Source organism: Canis lupus, chromosome 12 (assembly GCF_011100685.1).
Source record: "Canis lupus familiaris isolate Mischka breed German Shepherd chromosome 12, alternate assembly UU_Cfam_GSD_1.0, whole genome shotgun sequence".
NCBI classification, from domain to species: Eukaryota; Metazoa; Chordata; class Mammalia; order Carnivora; family Canidae; genus Canis; species Canis lupus.
The window spans coordinates 60,557,696-60,578,420 of record NC_049233.1 but is presented as its reverse complement, the minus strand read 5'-3'; positions in this window follow the sequence as shown (position 1 = coordinate 60,578,420).

Genomic DNA, 20,725 nt, shown 5'->3' with positions numbered 1-20,725 from the left:
TTAATCTTTTATATTTATCTTATCATTAAAATGAAATATATGAGGCAGAGAAACTATAAAATCAGAGAAACTTGGGGATTTTTACTGTCATAAAAATGGGCTGGTTAAGTAAAAATCATAGAATTGTTGGACAAAACTATCATCATCTGGAGTGAATACTAGTGTGGAAAAACTATTATAAATAACAAAAAAAGGAAAAAAATGTGAATATAGAATAAATCATGTGGTGTTACCTAATTATCATTGATTTTATTACATGTAATAATGTTATTTTTTCAACTAGAATTTGTTCTTATTTTCATAAACATTATTTTGGAGTAAAAGTCAGGATCTCTACTTTTCTGTATTTCAACATAAAATGAGAAAAAATGGGCACAAAATATTTTTAGCATTCTCTTAATCATATTTTCAAATATGCAACAACTCATTTTTTCTCCCATGCTAATTTCTATTGTCGTTTATTTCAGCTTTGTCTTATTTTTGATCAATCAAAGTTTCAGAGCTTTATCAACTTTATTAATCTTTTTATGGAATCTGTTAAAACTGTATTTTATATTTGTTTTCTATTTCATTAACGACACTTATTTTTTATTTCCTTTCTTTTTCTTTCTTTGAGAGTTTCTATTTTTCAACTTCCTAATTTGAATCTAACTTTTTTTTTTTTTTTTGGTTAAATCTTCCTCATACTATCCTTTTTTTTTTTTAATTTGATAGCTGATTCAACTCATACTCCTTGGCATTTCATCTGTGATATTTGAGGCTCATTGGAAATCTGGGTTAGTTCAGAGAGGATTCGTATTTACTTCTGCCCATTGCCCAGGTTCACTAACAATGTGGCACTACTTTAAACCCTTAGTTTACACTTTGAGGATTACCCAAACAAGTGTAATTTTGAAACTCAAATCTGAATAAAAACCGATACTTGATTATAAAGTTCTTGCACAATTTTTTCTATCTTACCCAGCACAAAATTCAGGCAGGCAATTTCTTGTCTGGGCTAGGAGGACATATTTATTATGGGAACACATTTATTTCTATCTCATCCTTGTACTGAGAATTTTGACCTTGAAGTCTCAACATTTTGTGGGGCTGTGTAAACAGTCTCTTCTTCTCCATTAAAACAATTCACATTCTTATTTCCAAAAAAAAATATTTAAAAGCAATAGACTGGAAAATAAGACATGAAATTTCCTTAAATACAAAAACATTCTATATTCTTATTTTTATTTTTCTTTTTTTTTTTTTTTTTAAAAGGGGGAATGCTTTTATTTATTTATTTTTTTTATTTATTTTTTTTTAATTATTTTTTTTTATTGGTGTTCAATTTACTAACATACAGAATAACACCCAGTGCCCGTCACCCATTCACTCCCACCCCCCGCCCTCCTCCCCTTCTACCACCCCTAGTTCGATTCCCAGAGTTAGCAGTCTTTACGTTCTGTCTCCCTTTCTGATATTTCCCACACATTTCTTCTCCCTTCCCTTATTTTTCTAGTTGGATAAAATCCTTTTGAAACAAGATATTAGTGGAATGAAGTATAAATTTCTCAAGTAAAGTCACAGTCAAGTGTTATCACAAGTACAGTTACAGGTTAAATAAAACTAAGATTTTAATGGCAAAAGGATACTTGAAATGTTGAAATGCATTTATTTTGTGTTCCAAGTATAGAAGTTTGCCTTGATAGAGAGGTTGGATATGAAGAAAAATATTGGTGCTTTCTCCTATCAGTATTACTTACTGGCAGTGCAAATTTAGCCCAATTACTTCTTTGGATTCCAGTTTATTCACTGATTTAAAAAAACATAAATAATAACCAATTGTAAGTATTGATTTTCTGATTAAAATTATTTAATTTTATATTATCAATTATTTTAAAATTGCAGTTTTATTGTGCATTTCAATAGATTATTTTTTCTGTTGTTTGTGTATTCACTTATTTAGATTCCATTTATGAGTGGAATCATATGGCATTAACTTTCTCAGTCTGACTTATTTCACTTAGCATAATGCTATCTAGGTCCATCCATGTTGTCTCAAGTGATACAATCTCATTCACTAGGTTACTTTTATTAGTCTCATTGCCACCTGGAAATAGTAAGACAATTCAAGAACTCTAATAAAGAAAGATATATAGAAAATACATATTAAAGATTAACAAGAGCTTTTTGATTTATAAAATTATTCATGACATGATTCTCTTAAAGTACTTAAAATATGCATAAGTTTATATATTTCAAACTTTTATTTAAATTCTAAATGGTTAACATATACAATAATATTGGTTTCAGTGGTAGAATTATGTGATTCATCATTTATGTGTAACACCCAGTGCTCAGCACAGGTGCTCTCCTTAATACCCATCACCCTTCTAGTACATCCCCCTGTCTACCCCTCCTCCAACAACCCTCAGTTCATTCTTTATAACTAAGAGTATCTTAAAACTAAGAGTCTCTCTCTCTCTTTTTTTCCCTTCCTCTATGCTTATTTGCTTCTTAATTCTGTTTCTTAAATTTCACATTTGAGTGAAATCGTACGGCCCTTGTCTTTCTCTGACTGACTTATTTCACTTAGCATAATGCACTCTAGCTCCACCACATCATTGCAAATGGCAAGATTTAATTCTTTTATGGCCGAATACTATTCCATTGTATATTTATGCCACACCTTTATCCATTCATCAGTTGATGGACATTTGGGATCTTTCCACAATTTAGCTATTATTAATGATGCTGCTATAAACATCAAGGTGTATGTGCTCTTTCAAATCACTGTTTTGTATAGTTGGAAAAACTCATAATTTATTAAAAATATCATTCCTTCCATTAAGAATCTGTCATATTGAAAATAACCATAATCTACATTAAAACTGACTAAAATTAGAACATTGTAAACTGTCCTCAAAAAGTAATTTAATGTGGAGTAATCCCAGGTTAACACAATATAATTGATTTTACATCTCAGATCATGCTTTCTTGGTTAATCTAGTAAATATTGCACAATAGTGATGATAGAAGGTATTTTTTTACTCTTGATCTAAAAGAAATTGCATCCAAAATGTTCCATTAACTGTGTTGTGAATTCCTTGGTTTCGGTTGAATAGGTTTTATCAGATAGAAGACAACTTCTTGAATTCTTGCTAAAAATAACTTCATCATTAATATATTTTGATTTTAAAGTATAATTTATCTGTATTTAATGAATTGATTGTGTAATTTTTATAATTTGGTTCATTTACGTAATGAATTATCCAGAGACATTTATAGATGCTAATCATTCTAGACATATAAACCCTCCTGATATTATAATCTCTTTTTAAATTATGGTTTGTATTAGATTGCTTTTGTAGCTATAATAACCTTCCACAATCTCAGTGGCTCAAAATAAACACATTTATTATCTTTCAGTTCTGGAGTGATGTTCAAAATAGGTCAATTTTTTAGCTAAAATCAAGGTGTGTTTGGACTCTTTTTTTCTGGAGGCTGTAAAATCCATTTACGTTTGTGTATGTTTTTCAGTTCCTAGAGGTTTCTTGCATGTCTTGGCTCCTAGCCCTCTTCCATCTTCATAGACAGAAATGGACTATTGATTCTTACACATCTCAAAGTTTTTATAAAATCAATGTGATTGCATTCAGCCTACCAGGTAATCCAGGATAATTTATTTATCCTAAGGTCAGTTAATTAGCAACGTTAATTTCTTCTATATTACCCACCCCCCTTTGCCATGTAACAAACATATTCATAATATTCATATTCATAATTTTGGGGATTTGAATGTGGACCTCTTTTAAGAGCCATATTCCACCTACTACACAGTTCCCATTTGTGGCTTTTATCTATCTGTCTATCTATCATCTATCATCTTATAGGTATATATATATATATATATATATATATATATATATATGAAAAATAGAAGAGACAGAATCAGAAAGATGGACAAAGAGAGATTTATTATAGAGAATTATTTTTCACAGCAATTGTGGGCCTGGTTAAGCAAGCCCAAAATTCACAGAGCAGGCAATCTGGAAGAGAAGATGACAAGCTGGGACCCTGTGAATAAACTTAGTGACAATTGCAAGCCAATTGAGAGTGGTCGGTTCTTTCTTGTCACCATGAGCTTTGCCTGAGACTCTTGATAGCCTACATTCTCCTTTGCTTTCCACTTAAGATCACTCACTACAAGACTCAGAAAAGGAATGATGCAACTTTAAAACAACCAGACTGAGCACCTGACTCTAACCACACACCTGAGATCCAGATTCAAAATTTCTGCCTAAGACAAAGCACAAGATAACCAAGGCAGAATAACTGTAAATACAAGTTTCACATGTGGTGTTGAAGACAGGCAAGGTGACAACAAGAGAATGAAAGGAGATCAAAAAATAAAGGAGAGATTAAACGTGTATATTGCCCTGGGTAACATTGACATTTTCACGAGCAAATATACCTGCCCTACGACCCAGCAATTGCACTGTTGGGGATTTACCCCAAAGATACAAATGCAATGAAACGCCGGGACACCTGCACCCCGATGTTTATAGCAGCAATGGCCACGATAGCCAAACTGTGGAAGGAGCCTCGGTGTCCAACGAAAGATGAATGGATAAAGAAGATGTGGTTTATGTATACAATGGAATATTCCTCAGCTATTAGAAATGACAAATACCCACCATTTGCTTCAACGTGGATGGAACTGGAGGGTATTATGCTGAGTGAAGTAAGTCAGTCGGAGAAGGACAAACATTATATGTTCTCATTCATTTGGGGAATATAAATAATAGTGAAAGGGAATATAAGGGAAGGGAGAAGAAATGTGTGGGAAATATCAGAAAGGGAGACAGAACGTAAAGACTGCTAACTCTGGGAAACGAACTAGGGGTGGTAGAAGGGGAGGAGGGCGGGGGGTGGGAGTGAATGGGTGACGGGCACTGGGTGTTATTCTGTATGTTAGTAAATTGAACACCAATAAAAAAATAAAAAAATAAAAAAATAAAGGAGAGAAAGTGGTTGATATGGGATACAAATGAATCAAAACAAAAATAAAGAAAAATAAATAAAACATGCATGTATTAGAATACTTAAAAAAGAGTACATACGTATCTCCCCAAAATTCATAATCATAGTATGAGCCAAAGAAAATATAAGATAAATACAATTTGAGGAGCATTTCTAAAAATGTGTTACTGGTATCCTTTAAAAATGTTACATTCTGAAAAGTTAGGAAAAGGTGAGAAATTATCATGAACTGGAGGAGATATGAAAACTAAATGTAATACAGGACTATGGATTGGATCTGGACTAGAAAAAAAGGTAAAAAACCAAAACCAAAACCAAAAAATTGCTGAGATCTAAATGCTATTATTGCTAGCTTAGTTCATAGCATCATACTAAGATTAATTTCTTAGTTTTTTATAAGTGGTCCAGGGTTGTATAAAGTGTTACCATAGGAGAACGTGGGTGAAAGGCAATAATGACTGTGTGTTATGTTTAGAACCTTTCTATAAATGAAAAAATATGTAAAAATAAAATAAACCAAAGCATATTGATTAAAGAAAAAATAATACAGATTTGGAAAAGAATGAACCACATATACTACTGAGCTAGATACATTTATTATTCAGAATTTATTAGACTAAATCTTTCTAGATCTTCTTATGTATTATACTTTAATATGAGATCTCATAAATCTTAATACATCAACCAAAAAGCAGATGGAGAATAAAAGACACATTACATTCACTGAAATGCAATAAAACTGAATACTGTGTCCTTAATAACCATAATAGGTGAAAAAAGGAAATAATACATTTAGAGTGCTAATAGGTGACAGGGTATGGGAGATATGGGTTTCCAGTTATGGAATGAATGAGTCATGGGAATAAAAGACACAACATAGGGAATATAGTCAATGATATTGTAATAGCGTTATAAAGTAGTGGATGGTAGCGACACTTGTGGGGAACAGAGCATAATGTGTAGAGAAAGTGAATTGCTATGTTGTACACCTGAAACTAATGTAATATGTGTCAACTACACTCAAATAAATATAATAAATGAATGAATAAATAAATAAAAAGTGCTGAAAATATTTTAATAAATATTGACTATATAATACAATAGTAGAAATCTATGGAAACAAATTTATATAAGGTCAGTGGCAGTGTCTACCTCCCATAGAGTGAAAGGCATAGCCTCAAAAATGATTAAAGCCCTCCAAAGTAAATTGACAACTACATATGGGTGCATATACAAAGATAGCTAAATTAAAAGTGTTGATGAAGGGCGCCTGGCTGTCTCAGTCAGAGGAGATGTGACTCTTGTGATCATGAGTTTTCGCCATACATTGAGTGTAGAGATTACGTAAATAAATAATCTTTTTAAAAAGTGTTGGTGAAGAAGTAGAGAAACCTTTTAACACTCTGGTTGGGGTATATCACTGTAAGAGTTTTGTTTTAAAACAGTCTGACATAAGCAAATACACACATACATATCGTCTCTATTAATGTTCTATTACTGCATAGTAAGTGTCCCCAAACTCTGTGGTTTAAAACAACAATATTCATTTATTTTCTTTTATGTTTTTTGAGGGGCAAGGGATTCAAGTATGATTTGGCAGGATTTTGCAGACATAGTGTGTGGATCATCTCAAGGTTTTCTTCACTCAAATGTTTTGCGTCTGGAATGTAAGTGCTAAGAACTAGAAAATGAAGCTTTTTCTCTTTATCTTAATGTAGCCTCTCTCTCTAATCTTTCTAACAAGGTGACCTCACCATGTTAGGTAGAGAAAGTGGACCTCTTACACATCAGTTCAGAGTCCTCACATACATGATCCAAGAGAAAGAACTAGGTGGATATCATATTGCTTTTCATGATCTAACCTCAGAAGTCACACAACATAATTTCTAACATTCTATTGGTTGAGAAAATTTCAAAGGTCTACTCATATTCAAAGGAAGAGAATATAGCCTCTGCTTCAAAGGGGGATTTTCAATATCATACTTTGAAAATACAATCTACCACAATCTATAATCAAGTAATTCACTGTCAAGTGTGTAATCATCAAAACTCTATGCCCATCATACCAAATAAAATATGCCAGTATATTTATCATCACATTAACTCGGAGAAGCCCTCTCGAAATAACATCAGAAGCATAAAATATAAGTAATAATTCTAGCACACTTATCTACATTAAAACTATAACCTATGCCACAAGGGGAATAATAGCAAAATAAGCCACAATGGAAAAGATATCTGGAAAACATTTAAGACCCTATGAATTAGGGTTGCAAAAATTACAATATAATTTATTCTTTTACACCTACTGATATAAAAGTTTGGTAATATCAAATGTTCAGTGAATATATATGAATGAAGTTTAGATTATAATAACCATGTTGTAACTAGCATTTAGTGCTCAGATATCCCACTTTTGAGAACTCCTCAAACACAATTTGCAAATATGATATAAATATATCTAGTATATTTTTTGTGTTTGTGCCAGGACAACAACAGCAATCAATGAATCATCAATCAATCAAACAAAACACTTCCATAGAGGCCTCACATGTATACAAAAAGACATGAACAAGAATATCTATTACAAAATTGTTTGCTATAGTAAAATAACTAAAAAAAAGGGATCCCTGGGTGGCCCAGCGATTTAGCACCTGCCTTCAGCCCAGGGCATGATCCTGGAGTCCTGGGATGGAGTCCCACATCAGGCTCCCTGCATGGAGCCTGCTTCTCCCTCTCTCTATGCCTCTGCCTCTCTGTGTCTCTCATGAATAAATAAATGAAATCTTAAAAAAAAGTCAAAGGATATTTAAAGTGTGATATAACACAAAGACCCATAAAAACAATTAGAAATAAATTAGTCCATTTTATATTCATAAATATAGAGAAATCAAAAATCTTGAGTAAAAAAGAAAAGCTGCAAAAGGGCAAGCAAAGTAAAGATCATTTATATAAATTTAGAAACAAATAATAATACTCTTAATTACAAAACAATATTATGTGTTAAAATTATTAATGCCCTTTTGAAACATTTTTCCTCAATTTCATTGAAAATAATTGACATATATCACTGTTTAATTTTAAGGTTTGCAGACTGATGGTTTGATTTACATATACTGTGAAATTATTGCCACAATATACTTAGTTAACATCTATCATCTCATACAGATAAAATTAAAAGAAAAAACTTCTTGTGATGAGATAGTTTGAAAAGCTAAACACATCAGCTTCCTCTAATATCTATCTATTCAGCATATAATGTACACCTCTCTCACGAAATGGTAATTACATAAATGTCTATGATTTTCTTCTTTTTATTAAAATTATAGCTCTTCAGTGAGAAATACTCAAGGACTATACATTAATGGACATTTAACTGGTCATTTTTTTAAATTTGTTTTTATTTATTCATGATACACATAGAGAGAGAGAGAGAGAGAGAGAGGCAGACACAGGAGGAGGGAGAAACAGGCTCCATACCGGGAGCCCGACGTGGGACTCGATCCCAGGACTCCAGGATTGCGCCCTGGGCCAAAGGCAGGCGCTAAACCATTGAGCCACCCAGGGATCCCCTTAACTGGTGAATTTAAGCAAATCAAAATTGAATTAAAAAAAAAAAAAACTAAAATGTCTACTATAGTTACCCAGCTTTTTCTTACTCTGAAATGCCAATATATTTATTATTATTATTACTCTACTATCAGAAGCTAACACACATGACTTAACTCTATTATTTATTGACCAATTTTTTTTATGTGAACCCAGAATTAAATGGAATATATATAAAGGTAGAAGAGGTATAGCAGATTCTGTTTGTGATGAAGGCCAGTTTTCTGGTTCATAGGTGGCTATCCTCTTAATGTGTGCTCACAAATGGTTGAAAGGAAGAGTGGTTCACTCTCATGACCAAAGTACATGCTATCACATTGATAGGATTTCAAAATATGGATTTGGGGGGAATATAAATATTTAATCAATAACACAGGCACTTGAGCACATGGGTGACTCAACTGGTTAAGCATCTTCAGCTCAGGTCATGATCCCAAGGTCCTGGGATTGAGTCCCTCACCAGTCTCCCTGCTCAGTGGGGAGTCTGCATCTCCCTCTACCACTCCCCCATGCTCATGATCTCTCTCTCACTCTCTCTCTCAAATAAAAAAAAAATTTATAAAATAACACAAGCACTTAAAATTTAAAATTAAATAAATAAATATAAGGCATTAAGGAACAGCCATTTCAACATGATTGCAAAATTACCTGAATAAGTGAACACTGTAATTTTTAAGTTTTTAATCTCCCCTATGTTTCTAGCTCTACTACTTTGTAATTATATTTGTTTTGTGCTTTATTCCACAGGGCATTTTTTTGTAGTTTCTCACTATTACATCTGCCAGAATTTTATAGGTATTATTGTTTAGTCAAATGAATTGAATTAAATGGTTCAAAAGTTTATTGCAACTTAAAGGATTAATTTTTGCTAGTTTTTCCTATTCTTTCTAGTCCCTGAAGTCAGTAACTAAATGATGGACATTCTGGACACAATCTCCAGAATCCATACTCAGTGCTGTAGCCTATGAATAAAAGCCACTATCCGTTGTTTATTACACATGGCCTTTTCTCTGTGTCTATAAGATGGAGTGGTACTCTTTCTGGTAATGCTACTACAAAATACTAAAAATATTTTTCCCCCAAATATTACCCTACTTTTTATTTTTGAACTCTTCAGTTCATTTTGAGTTTATCACTGTCTCATCACTAGTCTTGTTTACCTCCAATCTCATAATTGTGTTGTGCCATGATGTTCTGTGTGCATATTGTTGTCTGGTTTCCTTCAACTGTTTATTCATAATTTTTCTCTTACCTATTTTTTATCTTTCTAGGATTTTCCCAGTTCTCTGGACAATTTAGTGTACATTATACTGTTTTCCAAACCTGTTATTGACTTAACATTTATAAAAATTATGCTTTCTCATTTTATGAGGTTTGAGTTGGAAGATCATGTTTAGTTGACCATGTTTCCATCAATCTCTGATTTAGAGTTTATATGCCATAATAATATATATATATTCTCCATATAATCAAATATTCATATAGAATATGAATTTTAATGGCTGTAAAAAGCCAATTGTACTAAATAATATACTTTATTTAATCAATCTTCCATTACTCAATTTAATATTCTATCTGAAAAGTATTATAAATATATATAACACAATATATATAATATAAATATAAATAATACCTCAAATAAATTATTCTATATAAAACTTTGTGAACATTTTAATTGTCCATCAGAATAAATGCTTAGCAGTAGAAATGCTGAGTCAAGTGCATAAAATCCAAAAGCAATTAAATATATATTAGATAGGTCTTTATGTTTTTATTTCTGAGGCTATCTCAAATGTTATAATTTTGTATAACATTTTAATGACTGCTCTTTTTTTTTTTAATGACTGCTCTTAATTACTGCTACTTGATTCTTTACTCAGAAGATCTGATGGACTAAAAATTTATGAGAATGTTTCCTTAGCCATCTAGTTATCTTATGTGTTATTTTCTCACATTATTTAATGCCAAAAATACTACAACACACACACACACACACACACACACACACACAAATTGTGTTCCCAATGGTTAACACCAATTCTTGCATATTTAACCAAATCCTGTTTAGGAAAATAATATTTTCTTATTCATTTGGTTTAAAATGCCACACACAGAAGAATAAGGGGTTTCATATTTTTTATCTGCCTCTCTGCCAAAATAGCTCTCAAGTTATTAACTATTCTCTTGTGAAAGTTACTATACTTAAGCAAATTTTCAAGCAGGAAAAAAAAAAAAAACGATGTGCTATTTCAGGTGCTCCTAAGATGCTACATTTTTCTATTCTTCCTCTTTCTAAACCTACACTGCTACCATGGAGTTTCCAATGGTTTTGTATTTCCCTCATCATAAAAGATCTATATCAATAGTTTAGTTTCAAAATGCTTTAAGACTGTGCCAACCTGAATATGTAAGAGAAAATCTTCCATATACCACACTGAAAATCTGCCACATACACAGGCTATATATTAGGCACTATACATACAAAGAAGAATGAGGCATAGTTCTTGTTCTTGAGGACTTCAAAGTTTCATAGAGAAAAATAAGGCTTAAAAAAAAAATTCCAATGCCTCTGGATAAGTATGTATAAAGAAACCACATATGGAGTGTCTGTGAGTTCACAAAGACACTAGTTATCTACAGAAAGCCTCATTGCTTCACAAAGGAGCTACTAACTGAATAGATTTTACAAGAATGTATATTAATTAACCAGGTAAAATGAAAAGAAAAAGATATTTCAACAAAATAAACAATTTTGTCCAAAAGGACAGAAATGTAACTTACATCAAATGACCTGGAAAGGGATCCCTGGGTGGCGCAGCGGTTTGGCGCCTGCCCTTGGCCCGGGGCGTAATCCTGGAGACCGGGGATCGAATCCCACATTGGGCTCCCGGTGCATGGAGCCTGCTTCTTCCTCTGCCTGTGTCTCTGCCTCTCTCTCTCTGTGACTATCATAAATAAATTTAAAAAAAAATAAAAAAATAAATTAAAAAAAATGACCTGGAAACTATTGAGTTTCTGGGTGTGGTTATTATAAGTGCATATTTTGAAAGAAGATAGTATAGTGCATATGAACAGGTAAGTGAGAACTAATCTTTGCAAGGTCTTCTATATTAAATTAAAAAGTTTGGGCTTTGATCTAGAGGCAGTTGGAAAGTGAAAATTCCTTAAATACAAAAGAAGCATGTACTACATTTTGTTTTAGAATGATGTTCTTGTGCATATAGGCAGGAAGAATGGATGAAGCAGATGTGGCGCAACAACTGAGGCCACTTAACAAATCTGGGTGCAATGGTTAAAGGAAGAAAGATGACAATGGTTTGAACCAGGAGAAAAATAGAGAGTGAAGAAAAAAAATATATCTTCTATTTTTAAATTTTTTTTTCATCTTAAATAACATGGTTGCTTTATTAAGGGAAAATCAATCATCATGAGAGGTGAGGACAGAGATTTTACTGCTGTGAGTCTAGAGAGATCTTTCTAATACTGTGAATGGACAGCTATTGGCCATACCTAAGAGAACATTTTGAGGAGACTATCATTTGGGTTCTACATCTTCAAGGAAGAAAGGAAATAAAACAACAGAAAGTTTATGAATGTCATGTATTTGTATATGAAATAAGAAGAAATAGGAGTAGGCGTCAGTTTGCAAGGCTTCTTGATGATTCCCTCCTCTCTATTTTATCCAATATTTTGCATAACAGGGCAGAAGGAAACAGAATTCAAAAGGAAGAAAAGTCTGCTTTGTTCAGACACATCAAATTCAGCTATTTTCAGTGAATGTTTTTGTCAAATTCTTATGCAACTAGCCAAGGACTAAGCCCTTCAAATTATGAGATTTGTTTTTCATTTATATTAACATATGAATTTTTCAATGGACCCTAAAAGCTTTTAACTTGGCTGGTGGTCAACAAGTCCATCACCATGTATAGTTAGATGGGTTTTCTCTTGTGTCTATTAAAGAAAAAAAAAAACATGAATTCACCTGGAACCAACTGATTACGGTTAGTACGTATGCATGAATGTATTGGAATGCTTATTTTGATAAGTCTTTCTATAATACAATTCAAATTATTTGGCTCCAAACCAGGAGAAAGTTTTAAGGAAAGCTGTTAAGTTTTTAAGAGGGATTTTCCCCTTTGCAATTTGATAATTATAGATTTTTCTTTTATTTCTGAATACTTCCACATTGCCTTTTCTTGGCGGTGGAGGATGTTAGCTATTTTTCAGAGGTACTGCTGTGCTCTTTCCTGAAGCACTTTAAATGACAGAGACACAGTAACAGGTTCAAAGTAAGGGCTAGCCTCACTGATTCTCTGAACATATTATGTTAAAGACCCAGACATGGGAATGAACCCCTCAAGTGCCAGCTCCTCAAGTTAATTGATCCTTAGGATCCTGGCCTTAGGAGCACTACTGTTACCCTGTATTTTGATTCTATGTTGGTGTTAAATATGTAACAGCCGCAGGAATATGATCAATCTGATTAATGGCTCATATAAGTTGGAAGAGATTGGATACCTGTTCCATTTACAGTCTGTTAACCATATGTGATGGTTTCGTTAAAGTCCCTTGACTACACTCTGGTGTAATGTGAACTGCCAAAGGATAGGATTTCCCAAGTAGAAGCTAGGAACAAGTTCAAAACTAGATACTATTTTACTATATTTAATTAAAGCATATAGTGTTTAGGACGGCTTTAGAGAAAGAAAGACTGTACTTATAAAGTCAAACTTTATTGGTTTTCCAATTTTAATCATATAAGAAAAATATAAAGGATGGGGGAAATATAGTAAAGAGAAGATACCAGAAATTTGGGTTAGAATCATTCAGAAAACAAAAATAAAGCCAGTAAGGACTTTCAATTATTTGGAGGATTAATATAAGAAATATATTATAAGATATTATGCAAATTCATGGAAAAATGAGAAAATTATCAGTTTTCATTAATGTAGGAAAGAAATATATTGTAACCTATAAGAAAAAAAGTCTATTAAGATGAAAAAAAATTTGGAAAATATCGCTAAGGACTTAAAAATAACTATCCCCAAATTTCTCCAGAAGAAAATAGTCACACATTTTTGATAGTTTATCTCATGATTTAAGTGAAAATAAAGACAGTTAACAGATGATTAATGAAGGTTTTAGTCACTTTTTTCAATTTAACATAGTACCAGTGGCATAATGAAAAATTTTCTAGGAATATCACTATATACTGACCAAATTGTTACTGGAATGAGCAAATGGGCTGTACCTGATTCATCTAAGGTTCACTCACAGAAGGGCTGAACAGAAGACCCACCAGATGTATTTTCATATTGAAGAGATTGCAACTATCCAATTTATCTATAAATCTAAAAACAGAAAAAGGAAATCCAGGAATATCCCTGCAAAATCTATTTTGCTCTTTCCCCAAGAGTTATAATAAATTTTATAAATAAAATTTGAAGATGTATTTTAAAAATTACCTTTGCAAAAAAAATTACCTTTGCATATAGTATTATGATTGATTTACTACATTTCCAATCACTTACTGATCCAACAAACCCTTGTTGAAAGCTATTGAATAAGACATTATGCTCTCCAAGCTAGGGATCATATTCTGAAGATTATTTACTTTTCAAAAAACAATCTGTAAATTATGTATTCAATTGAAGACAAATCAATTTGAGCAATAATTTGAATAATCTGTAAATTCATAGAATTATGTTTACCATAGAAACCCACATAATAAAGTATCATACCACCTCTCAATCAAACTTTCATGTCCTACATGATACATTTCTAAATATTTCTCTTGAGAGTTAACTCCTGATATTATTCTTCTTCCTGACATTTTTCTTGTCTTATATTAATAGAATTCTGTTTCCGATGACTAGGTCCATATGGTATAACATTTTCTATCTTTGTACTTTTAATCATTCTGCATATTTGTGTTTTATAAGGGTTTCTTTTGTCAGTATTTAGTTTGCCATTATTTTAGTATTTAATTATTTCAGTTATGGTATTTAATCCATTTGCTTCCAACGTCATTAACAATATGTTTGATTTTAAGACTACTATTGCATCATTTATTTTATTTTCGTGTTCTTTCTTCCCTGTTTCTTTTCTTTTTAATTAATTGCTCATTTTTCACTATGTAGTTTTCCTATATTGAGTTAGTCAATATAACTTTAATTTTTATTTTCTGTGGTTTTCTAAGATTTTACTATATGCATCTTTAATGAACAGATCTACCTTAAAATAATTATCTGATATTTCCTTTTTTTTTCCATTTTGTGCTAGTTATTGTTGTTTTAGTTTTTAGTCATAGGTTTCCTGTGTGATCATCTTCTCTGTTTTTTAATTTTTATCTTTCTCTTTCACACTGTGAGGTCTCCTCAAGTATCCATGACTCTCAATTACCTAAACATATTTAATGATGAAGCAATAGAAATTCTACTGTAAACATTAGGTAAAAAGGATTGACCTTGTTGATTAGAAGGTTCTTCTTCTGAGTGTGGTTGGATGGCATTCAGTAAGGGTTCATTTGGTTGCTACAACTATTAGCACTATGAATAAAAACAGCTAAACCCAATTCAGTGCTTATAATATTTCCTTATATATAAGTATATTTGCCTTGATATTTTAATTTAATTCATACAACTGCCCTATGAGATAGGTTTCAATATTTTTTCTCTTTTCAAATGAGAACTTTTAGTATAGTTTTGATAGGTAGTGTGGCACATGCCAGACATTCTTCTGTATAGGAAAATCTTTCTCCCCTCTACCCAATTTTTTAATTGGCCTTCTCTACATGCCTATTCTTCCTATGCAATTAAACATTTTTTGATAAAATAGATAAACTTGGAAAGTTGATAAAGGTGATCAAAGTTTTTAAAAATATACAACCCAGGAATTAATGTGCAGTGCATAAACATCAACAACAAACTAGCAGAAAATATTTATGGAGAAATAGTTGTTTATGTATATATATATGTATATATATATATATATATATATAGAGAGAGAGAGAGAGAGAGAGAGAAATAGTTATTATATATATATGTAATTCATGATGTTATGTCCAATATCTATAGTATACATTGAATACATTTATATTATATATGCAATATATATACTCTACATATGTACCTATATAGTGAAAAATGACCCCAAGCCTCAATTATAATTATATAAAAATGTCTTAAAATGTCCCTCAAATATATTAAAAATGTTCAGCCTCACTCACAGTTAGAGAAATACAAATGTATAATATAGTGAGACACCACATCTCCCTTAACAGATCGGCAAAAATTAAAAAGTTTTATAATGTATTATTTTGAGAGGCTTTGGGGAAACAGGGACTCTCATATATTGCTGGTAGGCATTCAAACTGGTGCAACTATTTTGGAAAGCAATTTGGGAATATCTAACAAAACTACATAAGCATTTACATTTTGACTCAGGCATCCCACTATTGGGAATTTACCCTGAAGGTATATATGCCACAACATAAAAATGCCTATGTACCACATAATTTATTACAACATTGTTTGTAATTACAGAACATTGGAAACAAACCAAATGCCCATTTTTAGAATTGTTGAATAAACTGTAATTCTCTGCAGACTTATGAAAAAGGAAAAAGATTTTATTTTCTAATAACTTTCTGGTACATACAGTTGAACCTTGAACAATATGAGTTTGAAATGTGTGGGCCTACTTACGTCCAGATGTTTTTTCAATAAATACAATACAATACTATAAATGTACTTACTCTTTCTTATAATTTTATTAATAACATTTCTCTTCCTTAGCTTACGTTATTGGAAGAATATAGTATATAACACATATAACACAAAAATTGTATGTTAATCAACAATTTATGTTATTGTTATGACTTCTGATCATCAGTATTTTGTATTTTTTAGCATAGAGGTTCTATACATGCTTTGTTAGATTTGCACCACAGTATTTGATTTTTTGAGAGATTATAAATAGTATTATATTTTTAATTTTGATGTTCGTGTGTTTGTTTCCACAATATGTAAATATAATTTATTTTTATATGTGTGTATATATATACATATTTAAAGATTTTATTTATTTATTCATGAGAGACAGACACACACACACACACACACACACAGCGGCAGAGGGAGAAGCAGGCTCCATGCAGGGAGCCCGACGTAGGAGTTGATCCCAGGTTCCAGGATCACGCCCTGGGCTGAAGGTGGTGCTAAACCACTGAGCCACCAGAGCTGCCCTACATGTATATTTTTTATCTCACAACTGTGCCTAACTCACTTCTTAATTCCAGTTTGCTTTTTTTGTAAATACTTTGGAATTTGGTATAGCAGCAATAACGTCATTCTAAAATTAGGGGCAATTTTATTATTTTTTATTTCTGATATGCATGCCTTTTTATTTCTTGCTTTGCATTATTGCACTAGCTGGAACTTTTAGTATTATGTTGAGTAAGAGGGGTGAGAATGAGCTTCCTTGTTACTGAACTTAGGGAGAAAGCATTCAGTCTATCATCAATAAGTGAGGTGTTGGCTATAGATTGATGTTAGATATTCTTTATCAAATTTAGAAAGCTCTCTTCTCTTCCTACTTACCTGACAGTTTTTATCATTAATTGGTATTCAGCTTTGTCCAATGCTTTTTTAAAAAAATTATTATTTATTTATTTTTCATTTATATATAAATTCAATTAATTAACAATAGTGCAATATTGGTTTCAGAGGTAGAGTTTAGTGGTTCATCAGTTGCATATAACACCCAGCGTTTATTACATCAAGTGCTCTCCTTAATGTCCGTCACCTCATTACCCCATCTCCTCACCTCCCTCTCCTCCAGTAACCCTCAATTTGTTTCCTATAATTAAGAGTCTCTTATGGTTTGTCTCCCTCTCTGATTTCATCTTATTTTATTTTCCTTTCCCACCCCTGTGATCATCTGTTTTGTTTCTTAAATTCCATATATGAATGAAATTATATAATAGTTGTCTTTCTCTAATTGACTTAACACATCTTCTTTATCCATTCATCTTTCCATGGACATCTGGATTCTTTCCATGGTTTGGCTATTGTAGACATTGCTGCTATAAACACTGGGGCACTGCTGCCCCTTCAATCACTATGTTTGTATCCTTTGGGTAAATATCTAGTAGTGCAGTTGTTGGGTCATAAGGTAGCTCTATTTTTAACCCTTTGAGAAACTTCCATACTATTTTCCAGAGTGGCTATACCAGTTTGCATTCCCACCAACAGTGTAAGAGGCTTCCCTTTGCTCTGCATCCTTGCCAACATCTGTCGTTTCCTGACTTGTTAATTTTGTCCAATGCTTTTTTTCCCTCTATCAGTTGATATGATCATATAATTTTTCTTCTTTAGCCTAGTAATATTCTACAACATGGATTGATTTATTCCAGGAATAAATCCCACTTATTCATGGTATATCTTTCTTTTTATACCTTGCTGAGTTCTATCAGCTAATATTTTGTTACAAATTTTTTTTTGTGGTTCTGTCTATGGAGGATAATGGTCTGCAGGGCTTTTGTTTATTTGCTTCCTTGTTTGTACTGTCTTTGTCTGGTTTTGGTATCAAGATGATGCTATCTTCATTAAATGATTTAGAATACTCTCCCTACTCTTCTGAGGAAGATTGTTTAGAAAAAAATGCTGATTCTCTTTAAATGTTTGATAATATTCTCCACTCAGTGGGGATGGAATCCCAACAATCTACATGGCCTTTTCTCACAATCCTCCAGTTAGGCTGTTGCATGTTTCTTTCTACAGCTTCAGTCCACCTTCATACTATGAAGGTATGAGGTGGGGAGCACCCTTCGATTGTGTTTGGTGGAGTAGAGTGCTTATGTCTAAAAGTTATTTTTTGTTGTTTTGATAGGGTGCTCCTTCCTTTTGCTAGAAGAAGCAGGCTTTGGGAGTTCTTTTTTTATATCTGTTGGTGTTTCCTGATTGTTAGCTTCTTCAGCTCCAAGTTTGAGTTACATGAAGCAAAAAGAAAACGTGGGGACTCATCATTGTTCTGTTCCTTAGAGCCTTATGTCCCTAGCCAGTGTACCTTCTTTCCTTGTTTTTGAATCCTGTTATGCTTTCTTTGTATATATAGGTGTTTTTTCATAGTTTTGGAGGGTTTTTTGTACATGATGAGAGGATGGGGAAAGTATGTCTATTCTATCTTTCTGTAATTGGAAATCTCACTCTTTCCAGAGTTTTTAATGTGAAATTTTTAAACCAACAACAATCTATTCTGACACATATGTTAATTTAACTCTCAAACCTTTCGGCCCAATTATGATAAATGCTTGAGTCAAATTTAAACATAGATCATAATATTCACAATAGAGAGTGCTCAGCCAAAATATCAGTCAATTATGGTCAGGGATTACATGAACAAATACTTCATACAATGAAAACCTATCCAAAAAATAGACTTGAGATTCAAGAAGAAGAACTGACTTAAGAATAGTAACTGGGCACCAGGCTTAAATTATTAATTTAAGAGTAGAATAGGATGTTAAAAAACTAGGTATACTTCCACTCTAAAAAAATTAAGTACCTATTAATATGCTATAATTAAGAATTTAAATGATTTCAGTACAAAACTGGAGGTGTAGTATAATAAATACACATTAAAAATTACAGTATTATTTACTCATGTTCCTCTGTACCATATTTAGTGCCTTATTTTTGTTCACAAAGTAGTTTTATACCATACAATAACACCTTATTATTTAGTTTTAGATGTATGATTATATTTAACATATATTATAATTTATGCATAATAAAAGCACTAATTATTGCAAAAATATTTTCTAAACTAATTAAAATTAGCAAAATGTAATACATAAAATTAAAATGAAATATTGAAATAATTTTAAACTAGAGTTTTAAAATAATAAAATACAATAAAATTATATGTTATTAAATTTTCAATGTAACAAATTATAAAATAGTGCCTCAAAAAATATAAAATGCAAAGTGAAAGAAGAAATGGAAGATGTCGGATCCCTGGGTGGTTCAGCGGTTTAACGCCTGCCTTTGGCCCAGGGCGCGATCCATCCTGGAGTCCCAGAATCGAGTCCTGTGTCAGGCTCCCGGCATGGAGCCTGCTTCTCCCTCCTCCTGTGTCTCTGCCTCTCTCTCACTATGTCTATCATAAATAAATAAATAAATCTTTAAAAATAAATAAATAAATTTAAAAAAGAAATGGAAGATGTAATTTGAATGTTAATAAGAATAGTAATAATAAAAAACATACCCTTATCCCACAAATACCAAAGTCTACATTTTTAGAAATTTTTAAAGGTTGAATCTGCCAGGTTTGCTTCAAAAGAAAATATTGCCCCCAAATTGTGCCATGTCATAGGATAAGAGAAATTTTACAACCCTTTTAATAATGATGAAAAAACAATTACTGTAATTTATTTAATTCCTCATGAATAAAACCTACATACTCTATTATGGAAAAAATATATAGAGAAATGCATATAGTTCAATTTCATATATATTTGAAGACAATGTGCACGTATGTTAAACTATTGGATAAGCAAAGAAATTAAAAAATATAGGAAGTTCTCTTTTAGTGATAAGATTAAGCAAGTAAATGTAGATATGTTCAGTTGCTTAAGCTGGGTGTTGGGTACATAGGTATTCAACGCATTTGTGTTCTTTTATCCATGTAAATATATGTTACATGTACATTATATAGAGATTATTATAAGAAGTTATTTCTGAGGTTTGATTTCAAAAATAGAAAGATGATTACTGGGAGTTTAGCGCCTGCCTTTGGCCCAGGGCGCGATCCTGGAGACCGGGGATTGAATCCCACGTCGGGCTGCGGATGCATGGAGCCTGCTTCTGCCTCTGCCTATGTCTCTACCAATCTCTCTCTCTCTCTCTCTCTGTGTGTGACTATAATAAATATAAATTAAAAAATTATGAAAGATGATTACTTTTAACATAAAATTTAACATGTATTTTTGCACCTTATATGTGTGTGTGTGTATATATATATATATACATATATATATATGTCTGTGCAGAGAAATACCTATATTGAAAAAAAAAGAGAAATACCTATATTGACT